Here is an 18,203-nt window from a genome sequence, read left to right as displayed (position 1 = left end):
GCAAATGCTATCATAGTAATTTGCATACTTGCAGACACGGGGTTAGTTGTAACAAAAACAAAATTATCATCAATGTAATTTGAAACTTCTAAACAAGATAGAAAATAAGGTTAAAAAAATACCATTCAAAGTAATTTAAAAAATATATATTCGATCTACAATCCTTTACATCCTTGTCCTCCCCAGGGTTAGTACACGCTCAAAAGTGGAAATTGTCGGGGTATTTGTGTAAATAGGTGAAAGTATCATGATAACGGGCCAGATATATGAGGTGCTAACCATTAAACCTTTTTTTACAACTTAATATTAATGCCTTGATTTAAGTACATAATCCATAAGAGAGTTTGATTGCATCACACAACCTATTAAAACTCAGTTAACCAAATTTCTTTCTAGTTACAACTTAAAAGTAAGCTGGTTGAAATTGTCACTGTAAAAAAATCATTTTTATTTCAAAAGCTTTTTAATATGAGTATAAAACATTAACAAATATGGTTTGATGGGTTCAATTAGCAATATGTAACAAAATAGTCAGTCTACCGGTTAACATGTTCCCTTTTTGAGTTGACTAGTCATATGCCCACGCGACGCGGTGGTACGGTGGTGTTGGCGGCATTGATGGTGGCGTTGATGGGTGGTGGTGATGGCGGCGACAAGTGGTGGTGGTGATGATGACGGAGGGTGGCGGCGGCGGTAGTGGCGTGGTTATTAATATAAAAGTAATTGATGTAAAAGAATGTATTTGAATTATTTTAAGTGTTGAGGGATGTATGTTGTAAATAATTTTATTAAAAATATTATATGTATATTAAGTGAAGATATTTAAATTAGTGAATAAATTAGATGAGTAGTTTGGATAGATCAATTTTTTTTTTTGAGAATATAAGATAATCAAATGCTTTAAGGTAGTTAAAATTAAGATTAAGGGGGTGCCTGGTTGGGGGGTTTTGGGGGTAAGGAAAGGGAAAGGTAATAAATAAAGGTGCTTGTTTGTATAAAGGAAAGATATTGAATGCATGAAAATGGGTAATGAAGCATTATACAATAAATTGGGGGGTAAGGTAATCAATCATCTCCATCTCTTCTTCTCCCCCTTCTTTTCCTTTCTCATCCGCTAGAGTCCACTACTACCACCCGACCTCCGACAACTACACCCAACATCACCATCGGACTTCACCTCCAACAACCTCCAACCGACCGCCGCCACCACCAAAGACCACCATCCGACATCTCTGAAACAAGAACCACCACCGTTCATTGGGCGTGATTTTTATGTATATATATGTTTTTGTGATGCCGTATATATATACACACACACATATGTGTGTATGTGTGTGCCGACCGGAGGGATATGGTGATGGTGGCCGGAGACGACTTTCGGTGGGTGGTGTTGGTTGTTGAAGATATATATTATTAGAGAGAGAAGATGGAGTTGGGATATGGTGATAATGGTCGGAGACAACTTCCGGCGGGTGGTGGTGGTTAGGGATGAGAAAAAAAACCGTGACCCGACCCGAAACCGACCCGGAATCGGCCCGAACCGACCCGCCCGTAGGGCTAACGGGCCGGGTCACGGGTCAAGCTTTTGTGACATTTTCGGGTCACAGGTCACGCGGGTCGGGTCAAGTCAAAAACCAAAAAAAAGTGAAGGAAACCCGTGACCCGCCCATAACCCGACCCGAACCCGACCCGAACCGTACCTTCACAGGCCGGGTCACGGTTCCTATTTTTATGCACTTGCGGGTCGCGGGTCGGGTCGGGTCATTTGCACATCCCTAGTGGTGGTTGTGGTTGAAACTATGTATTATTAGAGAGAGGGGGAAAGGAGGTAGATGTCATGAGGATCAATAAAGTTGAGGAGCAGAATGAGTGAAACGACGGTATGTTTTTTTTATATTTTATTATATATAATTATTAAATACTCCACCCTATAATGAAACCTATAATCAAAGTATTCTTTTCCCATTATCTTTGCCATTACCTTTGTCATTCCTTTATCCAAACCAAGCACCCCCTAAGATTATTTGCCTACAAGTCTTTTGAAAAGACGATAGGAAAGCATGTAGTGTATAAGGAGGGGGGGGGGGGGGAATGGCCCCCAACGGCCCAAAAATGTTTTAGTATAGATATATCATATGTATGTAGTATTATGCAATTTGTACATAGTGGAGAGGGTGTCATGATATATCAACCCACAACATCCACCTATAGTTTGTTTGTCAAATCATTTCAACCCATTAATCCAAAAACTCACTATTTTTTTTACAAGGTGTCATGATCATTTTTTTTTTTTGGTTTTTACATTTGTCGATAAATAATCATAGAAAAAAAATACAACACTTGATATTAATTATATAAACTACATTTATAAAAAACATAACATTTAAAAGTAAATAAAAAAAAGTTACATAATTCTTAAACCACTAAATTAAGTCTTCAATGGGTAGTTGTTGAGCCGCTACATCATCAAGGTACGACAAGTCTTGAGCTGTTACGTGCTCCGTAAGATCATATCGGAGGCATTGATGAATTTCTTCTTCTAATAACTCAGGTAGTGCATCCGGGTTATAAACTACTGCAACTTGAACCGGTGATATTGCCCTTCCGTCATCTTTTATAATCATGTTGTGCAATATACAACACCCATAATCGAGTTTACCAATTTTTTCTAAGGTCATAGGCCGGAGTGGACGTACCAAAATCTTTCATTTCCCCTTAAGAACACTAAAGGCTCGTTCACACTCTTTCACTCTTGTAGTTTTTTGAACTTTTTTTTCCTTTGGATCAGTTGGATATGGATATGATTAAACAAATGTTGAATACCTAGGATAGATTCCGTCGGAAAGATAGTATCCACGTTTGTAAAATCGTCCATTGACTGTAAATGAACTGTTTGGTGTTGTTCCATTCTGCTCGGTAAGATATAATGGAGACTGATTCAAAACATTAATATCGTTGTTTGAACCGGGAGGACCAAAAAACACATGCCAAATCTACAAATCATATGAAGCAAAGGCTTGAAGCATGATAGTCGCCTAGTCGGGTATTAATGATCAACTCTCTTATATAGGTCAAACAAATTGTGTACAATCAGTGCTACCAAGCATTCCAGGAATTTTATGTTTTAATTCGTGTGCCTGGAACAAGCATGCAATGTCATGGGGGGTAGGTTTGCGTAAGTTTTCTCAGCCATATAAATGAATTATTGCATTACAAAAACCGTCAAGGCATTCACTGACGTTCTTGCAGGCATGCATAAATAGTCATCAAAGTTTTCAGGAGGTTCACCCATTGTGAGTTGCCAAATTACCGAAGTACATTTTTGTAGAGCCGTGAAGGTTTCTTTCCCGTCCGTCTTCCCCCTCTTGAAACCATACGAATGTCTCTTCAACGTGACCAAAATTTAAAAAAAAATAAGCGCCTACTCGTGCAAAACCGATGATGAAAAACATGGTAGCCGAACTTTGGTTCTTCGACTAAATAATCACGCATTAGAGTTTCGTGAGCTTTTTCCCGGTAACGTTCAATATACATTCGAGTTTCGGTTGAGCTTCCCGTATCATCAAGCAAATCATAAATGAATTGCAAAAAATGTAGTGTACTACCCGTGGATAACTCGGGAAGGTTGAAGGGAAGAAAGAACTCATCACAAGAGGAAGAAGAGGAATCCATTTTTGTGAAATGTTTGTGATGGATATAAAATAATATTAGAGAAAGTGTTTGAAAGGGTAGTAGTAAAATATATATGTATTTATAGTTAAAAATTAGAAAGATTATGTTCATTTTAGCAATAATGCTTGCAATGATACAATTCATTAATTCCTAGACAGAGCAATAGATGGTTCATGTATTATCAAAATTGGTTTCACAAACAGGTTTTCCTCCAAACCAAATGGAAACCAAAAAGGTGGCGGTGGACTTTTCATTCGGCTTCAACCAAACCGTGTGGAAACCAAAGCCCACACCTTCCCCCCTTGTGTTTGTGCCACTTGAAAACTTAAGTAACTATTGATCCATCCATGTTTAAAACTTACCATTTTAGAATATGGATATTTTGTAATCTTGATTTAAGTTTTAATACTTATAACTATATGCATGTTTATTGTTGTTGGTTGTTCGTTCTTTAGTGTTTGTTTGTTTGTGTTTGTAAATATTCGTTCATAAACATAAACAAACGAACATAACAAGCCATTATGTTCGTTTATCTGTTAATGAACAAAACAATTGTTGGAGTGTGATCATGTTATAATAAATCGTATGTTTGGAAATAATTTAAGCCTACGGGGTCACACGAAATGACACGGTAATTCTATATTATTAATTAGTATATTATGTAATATATCTATACTCCCTTATAAAGCAAATTGGCTTTAAGGGAGTAAGAGCCTGATATGACTAAAATACCCTCCAACTTACTGGAAAAGAAAAACCCTCTCTGTCTCGATCCACGCCTCTCTGTCTCGATCCCTTCTCTATCGCCACCGCCGCCGGATTCTTCATGACCATCAACCACCGCCTCCCTCCTCCTTTTCCGGCCGCCATCAACGCCATCAAAAAATTCATCCCCCATGACGATCGTTTTTTTAGGGTTTTCTTTAGATCTTTTATTTTGACAAATGTTTTCCTCATCTCGATTTAATTACCAGAATCTTGGTGATATATCGCTTTCATCACTACTGGATTCATCTTTTTCACAAGGTTTTCCTTTTGGTGTTTTAAATTTTTTTATTGGGTTTATGTAATCTTTCTGTAATTAATTTGTTAGAATTTAATTAATTTCTATCATGTTGTGCATATTATTTCTGTTTCTCACACCGAATAATCACAACCAACCACCGCCGGATACTTCACCACCATCCACCGCATCATCTTCGGATTCATCGTTTTCACAGGTTTTTATTTGGGTGTTTTTAAAATTTGTTGTGGGTTTATGTAATCTTTGGTTAATTAATTTGCTGAATTTGATTAGTTTTTATCACCTACTCATAAGGTGGCATACCCGGCGGACCCAACTGACAGGTATATCGCCTTATCATGGCCTCGACAAACAGGTATAAACACTTAACCCTTTTACGACTTTTATATCTTCCTGGCCGGAGGTACTTATGGAAGCAGTCTCTCTACCTTTGGGTAGAGGTAAGACTGTCTACAGCTCACCTCCCCCATACCCCACTCAGGGATTGGGTACAATTGTTGTTGTTGTTGATTAGTTTTTATCATGTTGTGTATATAATTTTTTGCTAATTAGATTAGATATGATATATGATTTCAAATGCTATTATGATTACCGTTTTGTTTTACAATTTGTCCAGCTATCTTAATGTTGTTATCAATTTATGCACTTGGGCCATCAAACTATGCATCTCAAGTTAGAACTTCTTTTCCTAATGTTTCGGATTGCTAAGAAGCATGCCTTGTGCCGTAATACTTAACTCTAATTAAACCACTTACTCAGAATAGTTATGCACACTATTTAGGACTCCGGCTCTAAACATGCAATAAGCTCACTTTTAGGACTATGCCATGTGAATTTAGTTCAAGTAATTAATTTGAATATATAGAAAGCTAATATGTATCTAACATAATGGAGCATTCACAAAAAGTTACATACTTGGATTTCATCGTTGAGCTACTATTCGTTTTATGCATTTTGAAAAGAAGTACTTTATTGGCAAAATTAGCCTTTCGGCCTTTTGAAAAGAAAAAAATTATTCAATTTGGTGTTCTTTATTTGTTTTTTTTTGGTTCTTTGTTGAATTTGAGTGTGTTTTTCAAGGAGCCGTTCTCATTGGAGGAGGAAGTGTTCCGGCCAAGTATGCTTCCGTAAAAACATCCGTTGACATGCTTAATGATTACTAGAATGGAACATTATCGACATGATATTAGTAGCATAGAATGTAAGTGGAAATCTTTTGTAGTAACCTTGCGATCATATGGCGTCTGTCTTTGAACAATACTTATGAGACGAAAACAGAAGTTTTTAAACCATAAAGTTATATGTGCAAGTCTTTAAACCATAAAGCTATATGTGCCTACAAATAAGCTGATTATTGGTGAAATGGTGTGTCTCAAAAAAGCCGTTAAGGTTTTTTATGCATCTATATTTCGCACTCACTGTTCTGTTTGTAATAAGATTTATCTATAATGTCTTGAGACACATGCGTTTATGAAGTTTAGCGAACAAGTGAGTTTATACCTTTATATGTTCAGTTTTTTTTTCCAGGTGGTCAGAGAGAAAAATAGTTATTATAGTTCCATCTCTCACTTTCTTTGTGTCTGGCTTGCACATTTGTTCGCTAATATGTAAGTGTTCTCTTTTTAATCTCCACACTCTTATGTTCGTACAGATTTTGAAGCAGCCAATTTTATCAGCATTTGAAAAGGATCTGGTGGCCAAAGAGTAGTGTTTTTGATGAAATGAGTTTTATTTGACGAGGTTATTTACTTCTATAATTATAGGGAGAACAAGAAACTTGCATATGTTTTGAGATAGTAAGTGTGCTTTTTAAATAAAGAAATGTTAAAGATATAAACAAGTTACAATCACAATTTTACAAACTGATTTGTCAAGTGATGTATAGTGCTCTTTTTAATTGTATATAAACTCTTAATGTCAATGTTTTAACGATCGGGTCAATTTATCAAACTTGACAATTCTTTCTTTCTAAAACGTGTAAAACAAGTCAGTTTTACCGAATGAGAGGTGTTTGATATGCAATTTGGTTGATTGATCTCTCTATTTGCTTATACTAGATTTTGATGAATAGAATTACAAGTAAATTACCGTTTGCCACCGCATTGCGCGAATTCACATTAAACGTGTTGTAATTTGTTATGCTGCCGCAACGCCCCGGGCACTAATCTAGTTAATTAACATATAATCACGAATTAATTAATTATGGATTTAATTAATTAAGGAGGAAGTGTTTGTGTGTAATTAGGAATTAGTGGAAGTTTCATAATTCCAAAGTGATAGGGCCTAAAATTATAAGGCTTGGAAAGACTTTGAAGTTGCTTGTCCATCAAGTTTAAAACCCTAACTAGTTAGCCTATGAATAGAGGGCTAATTCCAAGGGTTTTTCATACAATTACACAAAGAAAAAACCTCTCCTCTCTTCTTTCTTAGGATCGGCCGAAATCTCCTCTTCCAAGGGATTTTCGGTTTTTGACTTTTAGGGATAATAAACAAAGGGTTGTTTGGTTCGTGATTCGGGTACTAGCATACGGTATAGGAGTGTCTAGTGTGCAATCGTAGAGGGGTTTTACTTTAAACCCTACAATAATAATAATCTTATCGGAAGCTTTACGCAAAGGTACACATTTCAATTCTCTCTTTGTTAATTAATTTGATTGCATATTTGTTTCGATTCTTCCATTGCGTTTACTCGTGATTATATGTCTATATTTTAACAATATGTTCGTTTATCCGTTCGTGAACCGTTCGTTAAGTTAAACGAACGAACATGAACAAGGTCCCGTTCGTGTTCGTTCGGTTCCTTTACAGCCGCTAGGCGTGGTGAAAAAAAAGAGATTAGGCATGGTAAGCTTCTCTTTGAGACCCCTGATTATGGCATCTTCATATATGACGATTTTCTCTAGCAACAAATAAACCTATGTGATGGAAAATCTACTGCTTAATTATAATGGGTTTGGGCCAAAATTTTATGCATTTTAATACATCGGTGCGGATGATTTTTGACATTCATGATCTATTTAAATCATATTTACATTAGCTTAACCAGTTTGACCTCAAATTTATTGGGACCTCACTAATTTTATATAATTTGGTCGAACTCGGTTGCAAGTGAAACTAGAAAAAGGGAATACACGTTGTATAACACAGAAGCAGAGGCAATGGGTGCACATATAACTCAGCATGCCTTAAAATCTTTTATGAACAGATACTTGGGTTGATATCGACTCGAGTCCACAAGACATTTAATAGTAGACTTGGGAACAAGGGCCACAAAGTCTTTCAAGAGATAGTGGCCACATACAAAAAAAAAAAAGCTTGTTTGGGGCTATAACGTGATTGATATGGAGAAGGAAGGTGGGAGCTTCGGGTGGTTAAGAGCCTCATTTGAAGGTGAAACTATAACTACTTGTTAGGCAATTATCTATTCAGTCTTTTGGCAAAAAACTAAATGATATAAGTGACCAGAAATAGGTTATACAACTATATCTGATTGATTCATGTATGTATTATAAGAAACATATGTATAATTGTTTTGCTGTAAGAAACAGTTTCTATATAGTCAATTTGATTAAATTGTATTAGGAGGAATGATTATTTCATATTAAATTGTAAGAAACTAAACAGTTTCTATATAGTTAATAACTGCAACTATATTTCATCGCAACTAATTAATTCAAGTGTGGACTAATTAGAAACTAAACCATTGTGCTATTAAGTGGGAATATAATCATAGCAAACATCCATGGTACAACCATTAGAATCAGGACGTCTCAACCATTTGGTTTGGGGCCGAGATACTAGACATATTATTGTGAATCTCAAAGAAATCTTTGATCCTCAAAGGTGAACTTACTACCAGATATTCGACTTGACTGGAACTCTTTTCATTAATGAAGGAACATTTGGTTGGGAGCCGAGACCAAGATCGTTTTGTTCACTAAAGACTCTGGTAGAGATGGTAATTCGCCAAAAAACTTTGCCATTGATCAGTAAAATGTTGAAGAATTAGCAATAGATGTTCTAACATAAAACCTCCTAGACAATCATTGTAATTTGTATACTTCCTCAAGAGAGATAAATTACACTAGGCAAGTTGTAACAGGAAACTAAATGATCATCATTTTAGTTTGATACTTCTAAACAAGTTGAAAATAATGTTAAGCGAAGAAATGCTTAAAGTAATTAATAAAAAAGAAGTACATAATTAACGATATATTCTACAATCCTTTACATCCTTGTAGATGGACCCAACATAGTTCAATTTCAACTTCACCAGTTTCGACATTTTTTAGTCTAATTGAAAGATGTTGAACAACGTCTTTATCTTTCCAGGTTATTTAGCTTTCTTCAACTAGATAGTTTGTTCGACCCGGTGCTATTCTCTTTAAGACAGTCCCATTTGGGTGCCGCTCTAGACGTGGCATTTTCAAGGCCTCTACAAACGATTTTATGTCAAATCCTGCATCACCCATTGGGTCATCCTTCGATAACACATCGTGGTCATACACTGTCTGAAACCACAAAACACATGACATTAAAGCTGGCAATTGGGCTGGTCAGGCATGCCAGTAAGTTAAGTTATGAAAACGAGCCAGATGCTAACCATTTACCCTTTTATTACAACTTAATGATAATATGTTGAATCCAAGTACATAATCCATAAGCGAATGATGATGTTTTATGCCTTTGGTTTTATCACGCGACCTGTTACCTTTTAGTTTACCCCATTGTTCCCTTAGAAACAGAACAAAACAGCTTATGCGTAAGTAAGTTGAAATTGCCACATTAAAAAAATCATGTTTAGCTTAAAGCCTTTTAATACAAGTATAAAACCGATAACAAAGATGGTTTTATGTCCATGTTCAATTGGCGACAAGGTGTAAGCTCACAGAATAGTCGTCTACTTGTTAATACGTTCCCTTTTTTTGGTTTTTATTTGTCTATGCCTTTTGAAAAGACAACTAAGATTATGTTGCTGATCTTTTTTGCTTTCGGTACATTCAAAGGCTGATGTAGTGTATAAGGAGTGGGGACAATGGCCCTCGACGGCCCAAAAAAAATGTAGTATAGATATATCATATTTTATACATATATTCATACAAGTAGTACTCATTTTGAAGCCAAATGAAAAGTCAAGTAACTACTGACCCATCCATGTTTAAAACTCACCAATTTAATTGGCAGATTGACTACATCTAATACAGAAAGAGTCAATTCTTCATCCCACACAGGGTTGACATCCTTGTTAACTACTCTGGTCTTTTGTTTCTGCACCAAGTATAAACATGAGACAGTCATGCATCTTTCTAAGTATCATATAATATTTGTTCGATCTACACTTTTCAAAATGCTAACCAATTAGCTCTAAAACATCAAGTATCATAACTAAGAGAAATTGCTAGTATCTTTATAAAATAGATAGTAATAACACGTTTCGAAATATTTGTGTCTTTAAAGTTTTAGAAAATGAACTCAAATGAAATATACAACAAGTAGAGATCATAAGAATACAAGGATTAAAATCATGACATTTATGGATGTTTTGATGATTACATGACCATCTCCAAGGTGGTGTACTGGATAACATCATGACTTCTTTGTAATTGGTCTCGGGTTCAAATATTGCTAGGTACAATCTTAGAGGTCGTCATGGAAAGGTTCGGAAAGAGTGATGAGATATCTCAACTTCCCAGGATAACCTAGATAGGAAAAACCTCATCCAAATTTGGGATCCTAAGACGGTTCTGTTACACATGATCATGGTATAATATCTACAATTTTTGTCTACTACGCGACTATAACTCATAACGTCTTGGTTGATCGGTCATATAATATGTTGTTATTGAATAAGATAGAAATAAACTAACCTTGTCGCCCATCTTTATGATAAGATAAGGATCGCTATCTGTAATATCACGGATAGCAAGACTAACGCCTTTATTGATCTTAACTTTCAAGAGACCCAACACATTCTCCATTTGGATTTTTGCTCCTCCATGCGCGTTTGGTGGTAATGCCATGCTACTTAACACTGACTTGACTTGCGAGTCCTTGGGTGAATATAATCCGGTTTGTTTTCTTGTGCTTATTCATGTTAATGGGGTGTGTTCGTCGTAGAATTGGTTATGAGTCCTTGTTAAGTGTTCTTACTACTTTTGTACTTAATTTTACACACACAAATTGTTATTCTTGGATTGACACGACATAATTGTATTTATTTTAAACCTACTAACATCCCAACCATGTCTTTACATTTTCGAGCAACTTTTTTCAGGTAATTAGAATGCTTAAGGAACTAGGGACTTAAAGAATAATTTTTTTATTTATTTTTATTTTTTTTTGTGTAAAAGGCTTTACACCTTAGCTAGACCTTTAAGATGATCCCACATGGTATAAGATTACATTTGCACATAAAAATTATTTTAATCTTGTTTGTTGATTGTTGATTATATTTGTTTACCTATGGGCGTGTGTTTGCCCTGACTTGTCCCGGGTTTTGGGACATAGATACTTTAAATTGTTTGACTATGCTAGTCGTGCTAATGACTAACCATGACACAAGTCTTCATTTGTGTCTGGGCGAAGTCATGACATATTTTCGTCTTAAGCGGGGGTGTGACAGATAGGTTATAAATAAAGGTATAGTAAAAATAAATGGGAATATGTAGTGTCATGTGATCAGTAGCACCATTATCAATAACCCATTGATTATTCATACAAGAAAACATAAAACAGAATCGCTTTACCAACTAGAAAAGCAACCGAAAAATATGTTCTGATAGGCGTTTGAGGAGTCAAATTGTGTTAGGAAAGCATAGCCACCAACTGACTAATTTGTGCTTTGAGTAAAAACTAGAGTAGCTCGAGGAATATCTGTAGTAGAAACATTCGGTGAATCAACAACATTTGATAACATTAGTCCTACCCTAGGAATATTTGGTAGTGGTTACAGATATTTAATTTCCACATCTGGTGGGTCTGTGTGAGTTTTTCCCTCCAGATCTCTGGGTAATAGGGGTTTCTCCTCGAGGATATAAATTGGGGATCTATTTTGCAAGTGAGTTCTCTAGCGCGGACTCGGTTAAGACAAAGTATGCTAGACCTCCCCACATTCACGAGTAATTCACACTTTTCAAAAAAAAAAAAAAACTATATGTACTTTAAAATATCTTTCAATGTTAGTATTGGGATTCCAACTTTTCCGTACAAATATGGTTGAGAGCATTTGAAAAAGTGTATTGAATTCCTTTGAAATGCTTGATAAAGTAAGACATAAAGTTACTTTATCCAACCTGCTTTATGCACTTTTATACTTTAATCATAGACAAATGCTATTGTCCGGATAATATTACATAAAGCAAAAAGATATTTCTCGTAATCAGTGTAAAGGTTTGAAAGTGTAAAAAAGCTTTGAAAGTACTTTACACTGATGATCTCGAGTCTTGATCTCGGCAGAATATCCACTAGGCTTCGCTGCCATGGTTATTCTCTTTCTTCCACTTGTTGTCTTCAACTTCAACTGGAATGTCTTCGGGTTATGGTCAGTGAAGTCTTCAGTGACATCAACTGTACACTGACCACTGGACTTCAAATATTTCTAGACAAATCTTCTTGTCTCCAGATGCAACTGAAGACGCTCCAGTTTCTCAGTAAACTGGACCTAACAGTATCAAATTATATAGTTGATATCATCATCTCCCTGTTTAAATTACACAATATATATGCCTCATACATATGTATATATATATATATATATATATATTTTGGTGTATCAAAAAAAAAATGTATAGATCACCTCCTTTTTTAATACACTATAGAGGTAATTACATGAATCCTCTCTGCATTTTGACCAAAACCACAAAGACAAACCCCTCTTTGAAATTATTGGCATGAACAATTTCTAATGTTGCATTTTCTTAACAAAGGAAGTCCCTCCTCCGTTATACTTAATGGTTCAACATTTATGTGTTTGAAACCGACAATTATAACCTCTATGGAAAGGTATTGTTAGTACTAACGGTTTGACACCCCCCCCCCCCCCCCCCACCTAGCCACTCATGTTATTGACATGCTAGTTAACACTGACTTAATTTGCGAGCCCTTGGGTGAATATAATCCGGTTTGTTTTCTTGTGTTTATTCATGTTAATGGGGCATGTTCGTCGTAGAATTGGTTATGAGTCCTTGTTAAGTGTTCTTACTACTTTTGTACTTAGCTAGACTTTTAAGATGATCCCACTTGGTATAAGATTACATTTGCACATAACAATTATTCTGATCTTGTTTGTTGATTATATTCGGTTACCTAGCTATGGGCGTGTGTTTGCCCTGACTAGTCCCGGGTTTTGGTACATAGATATTTTAATTTGTTTGACTATCCTAGTCGTGGTAATGACTAACCATGACACTTTCTTCATTTGTGTCTGGGCGAAGTCATGACATATTTGATGACGTACCCACCGAGACGTTGGCATGCAGGGTACGTCCCAAAGCTAAACTTCACGTTCGATAAATAAGGAAAATATATGTGCTTATCATTAATCCCCACATTTTAGGGAAAAGATAGCACCGTATCATTTATTCTCGGAAAGGATATATTGCATATCAAAAACCCTACTTGGGACTAAGTCACGAACCCCCTATAAATAGGGGGAATGATGGCTAACCAGGCTCATAATCACACACACATATTCGGCATTTACAAAAGGCTCCGCCTTACCATAAGGGAACCACCAAATAACAACCACATTCACCCCCATTTCCCCGTTCTAGGTTACCGGATTGGCTGTACAAACAATTGGCGCGATCCGCGGGACGCTCTCTAAATAGCAAAACCCACAAATTTTTTTGTTTTCCCAAATCCTAAACCTAGAAAATGAACGATGAAAATAGGCCGCCACCTGGTTTCGGCGAAGAAAGCATAGATCTGAATTGAAACCAAGGAGGTGCACCAATCACACCTTCCTCGACAGGAGTAACAAACGCTCCGCCCTTGATCGATAAAGCGTACATAAGACAGAATCATGAAAGCATCTTGAATACCCTACGACGTCTTCAGGACGCAGGGGTATTAACAGGAAGAGCAATCAACTTCGATGAAGCATATGACGAGTATGATGGCGACACCCCGCCAAATGGAAGGCATAGGCAACCAATTGATCCCCGAGCAAGGGTGCAAAACACCAACAATCAACAAAACAATGCTGCAAGGTTGCAGGCTGCCACCCAGGAGCAAAGCAACCCAGGGTTGAACACCCAAGAACAAGGCAACCTAGTATCAAACTCACAGAGTCAAGGCACCCAGAATGCTCAAAATACACCCCAGGGAATGCAAAATTCTGGGAGGGCAAACTACAGTCGCCCACCACCTGGGTTACAGCACTCCAGGATAGCAATCTAGCATACCTGTGTATGTTCACTATATACAGCATACCAATATCCCCCAGCATACGGCAAGTTTAGTACCACAAGGAAACATACAGTGTATGAATACCTCAAGATATTACAGGGCATCTTCTCGGGGCTTCCAGAATGATAATCAAAGACCAATTGCAGCAGGCTACCAGCAAAACTCCCAGGGATAAGTAAGCCAGGGTTTTTCAGTCAACACCCAGTAGTTCAGCATGTGGGGAGCGCAAATCCATACCCAGGCTCCACACATGCAAAGCAACAATCAAACCTACGGACCGCAGAGGTAACGCCACAAATGCAGACAGGCTTCCCCCAGGGATAATATCAGCAAGGGTTTCAAGTACCAAGCCAAGTCCCACGAGACACAGGACCGCAACACCAACATAACGGTCTCCAAGCTGCAAATACAGGTCAGGGTTATAAGCAACATTATTTAAATAACCAAGGAATGTATAACCAAGGGTACGACCAATACTACCAGGGTGGGGGACCAAACTCAAACACCTACGGGACAAACGCATGGGAACCAAATGTGTACCAAACTCCACCAGTGTACCAACCAAACATACCTAGACCATTTAGCCTTAGCAGAACACCATCAAAGTCACCATTCGCAGAATGGATAAGGAATTACCCATTGCCAGCATACATGAAATACCCAACCCACCTAGGAACTTATAATGGCAAAGATGACCCAGATGACTTCCTACAAAGATTCGAAGGAACAACAGAGATGCAAAATTGGATCGAGCCAGTGTCATGCAAGGCATTCAAAATGGGGTTAATGAGTGATGCAAGAGAATGGTTAGGTAGTCTCACAGAAGGATCGATAAACAGCTTTGATGAGCTCAAAACAAAGTTCCTATCACACTTTTGCCAACAGAAGAAGCATAAAAAGACACATGTGTCAGCCCACAACATAAGGAAAAAAGAACACAAAACCTCAAGGGATTTCATAGAAAGGTTTACTGTAGAATCATAGGAAATCATAGGATTACCAGAATCACAAAGGGTTTCAGGACTCATACATGGCTGTCAGAACAGAGAATTGGTCGAATGCTTAAACACAGACCTAGCCGAAACATTCGATGAAGCAAAGAAAAAAGCCCACAAGTTTCTAGACACAAAAAGAAATCGGAGCAAGTAATGTGGATGATTCGAGGTACAAAAAGGGGAGGTGGCAACCAGGCAAAGACCAACAGACAAGATATCACCCGTACAACAAGGAGAAAACGAGAAAAGATTACAACATAGTCCCACTCCCAGAGTTGACCAAGAGCCCAAAAGAAATACTGTTGACAGAAGCAGTAGGGAAAACATTCCCTATCCCACCCAAATTAAGCGAAAGGGGAAGAAGGGACAAAGACAAGTAATGTGACTTCCACAATGATGCAGGGCACGATACAAATTCATGTATACAACTGGAAAAAAAATAGATGAAGCCATCTAAACTGGCAAATTGGCACATCTGGTGAAAGGAATCCGGCAGCAGCCGAAGCAAAAAGCAGAAGAGTCTGGGGAGAACAAAAGTGGTAATACCCAGACAACAATCTGAGAAAAGAAAGGAAATCGACACACTCATCCAAAGTGTAGGAGCTATTTCATTTCCCCCGATACTTGGAACACATGTTTCCGTGGACCCAATAACAATCAAAGCAATATTGCAAGAAAAATGGGTAGATAAGATTCATCTCGATGATGGAAGCGATTGCAATATACTCTACGAGCACGCATTCCCAAGCACCAACCCACTTGTACGCATTCTATCATTACCTGCGGACACATCTCTGATAAGCTTCTCTGGAAACAAAACCCAGCCTATAGGAAAGATAGTACTTGCGGTCACAATTGTAGCTGGGCCACACAGGAGGACAGAAGAGCTGACGCTCATGTTAATTAAAATGCGCTTCAAAATCTTCGTTCTTTAGTGAATGCATATGTCACTCTTAGAGTATCTCCATTGATCTACCTTAGTTTCCTGAAAATACACACTAAAATACGTCAACAAAAATGTTGGTGAGCTCATAGGTTTTTACCATAAACGTTCACATGGATCACAGGATTTCATTTTTTTGTATAATATTTAGTTTGTGTTTCACTCCGACACTGTAGTTTCAAATATTATATGTCCGTTTAACCTAGCTAGCATGACTAGCCCGGACAGGGGTGTCAACCCCGATAGTACTATCCATAATATTTGCGCATTTGTTTCACGGCTCAAGTTAACAAGGGGCTTTCATGAGTGATTGTATACATAGCCATACACAAACTATTAAAAGTACTTATGTCCATAAAATTGAACAGTGTATTCTCACCCCAAATTATAAAATATTTAAAAAGAGGGGCTACGAGACTCACCTCTAACGGCATGAGATATGATAACGAATGAGAGTGATGTGAATGATGTCAATGAGACGTTGTATTCAGATTCACAATGTGACCTAAGCATATTTAGAGTTCTTTTAACAACCATGATTTCTATAAGCTAGGTAGGTGCTAAAAACATTGTCATGTTCAATATGTTTGTGAACCTTAGTTCATTGTTTTGTGGCAACAAAGACTAGTAACAGTATTGTTACTTGTTTTAAGATATTTGTGGGACTACTTTAAGTTCTACCAAAATAATGTCTTAATAAATTATATGCCTTTATTTTCTTTACAAAATCGATCTGTTTATTTTGTAAAGAATTAGTACATATAGTTATGTAACCATAACCAATTAGTTAGAAATGATTCAAGAAGTAAATGAGTTTTTGTTGTAAAAATATAGTTGACAAGCATAATCATAATGTAAATACCATGAAGCATAATATGATAGGTTTTGTAGAATTCTTACTAAAACAAAATGACCTTGAAGGTTTAGGATCAAGAAGGATTGAAATGGCTTGGTTAGCACCCTTGAGCTACAATTTCCTATGACGTGCTTTAGATTTCTTGAAGATCTAGTTATAGGAGCTGAGATGATCTGAAGATACGGACTTGAAAGACACTTGAAAAGGCCTCGAATAACTTAGAAATTCCCTGCGGATGAATAACTAGCCATTTGTAATGAACTCGCAAAGCAGAAGCTCGTTTCCTAGTTATCCATGATTAACACGAAAAGAGGGTGATTAAGTGGTTTTCGATGAGCTCCTATGCGTTCTTCCTCTTGTTTGCTGCTGCCCGAGCCAGAAAAAGGAAGAAAGGATCAAACAAGTGAAATGTGTTGATTATGTTTGATGGTGTGAAGAAATAAAGGCAAAAAGACTTCTATTTATAGGTGATGGTGTCGTGGGCTTCAAGCAAAAAAAAGAAAGGTGTCAAGCTATTAGATGATAAGGAGGATCAAACATGGTGATGAAAGGTTTGACTACGTGTCTTCCCATTTTTCTTTCCTTTATTCTTGGAGCCGACTTTGAAAGAGGAGGGTGACAAGGTTCAACATTTTTGTTTAATATAGATGTAGAAAAATTGTATTTTACTTTGTTTTGTGTGTGAATGTCGGTGTGAGGTATGTAGAGAAAGTTGAGATATTTTTCAAATTCTTGTTTATTAAATCAAGATTTGTACGTTGTCGGTTAATCAGTTCAATATGCTAGCATATGTATCCTAATAGGTTCTTAATCTAGTTTTAAATGACTATAACTATTTAATCTCATAAAATGTCTAATTAATAATGTCTTTCAGTTTGTAAGCTAGACATAATGTGCCTTCCGGACATGTACGTGAAGTCTATATTTATATCCCCCAAACTGATTTTTGTCATATTAATATGAGATTACTTAGTGTTCATGCTAGTTGGTATGTATAGTCCATGGAATTTGTAAATATGAGATTTAGACATATATATTGAATACTTTCAGCAAATATATTATTAAAATTGTTAGTCATATATAACTAAGTATTTCTACAAATAATGTTTAATCAGATGTGATTATTAGGACGCTTAATCAAAGAAAGGACCCAAAATTTGTCGGTTGTTATAATCCTTCCAATCACGAAGATCCACCTCACCCTTAATGACACATTCAATTTTAGGCCTATTCGCGATGGTGACCCAATCACCGGCGGTGAAATTATTCAACAATTTCCTAAACAAAGTGATAGTCGGCTCAGCC

The 18,203-nt window shown here is 36.8% G+C and overlaps 1 pseudogene; it reads right to left on the bottom strand.

The window, feature by feature from the left end:
• Positions 1-8,913: 8,913 nt before the first annotated feature.
• Positions 8,914-10,697, bottom strand: LOC122602252 (annotated as a pseudogene).
• Positions 10,698-18,203: the final 7,506 nt, after the last annotated feature.

Source organism: Erigeron canadensis, chromosome 1 (genome assembly GCF_010389155.1).
Source record: "Erigeron canadensis isolate Cc75 chromosome 1, C_canadensis_v1, whole genome shotgun sequence".
Taxonomy (NCBI): domain Eukaryota; kingdom Viridiplantae; phylum Streptophyta; class Magnoliopsida; order Asterales; family Asteraceae; genus Erigeron; species Erigeron canadensis.
Note: the sequence above shows the minus strand (reverse complement) of the source record. Positions and strands in the feature narration are given on the sequence as shown.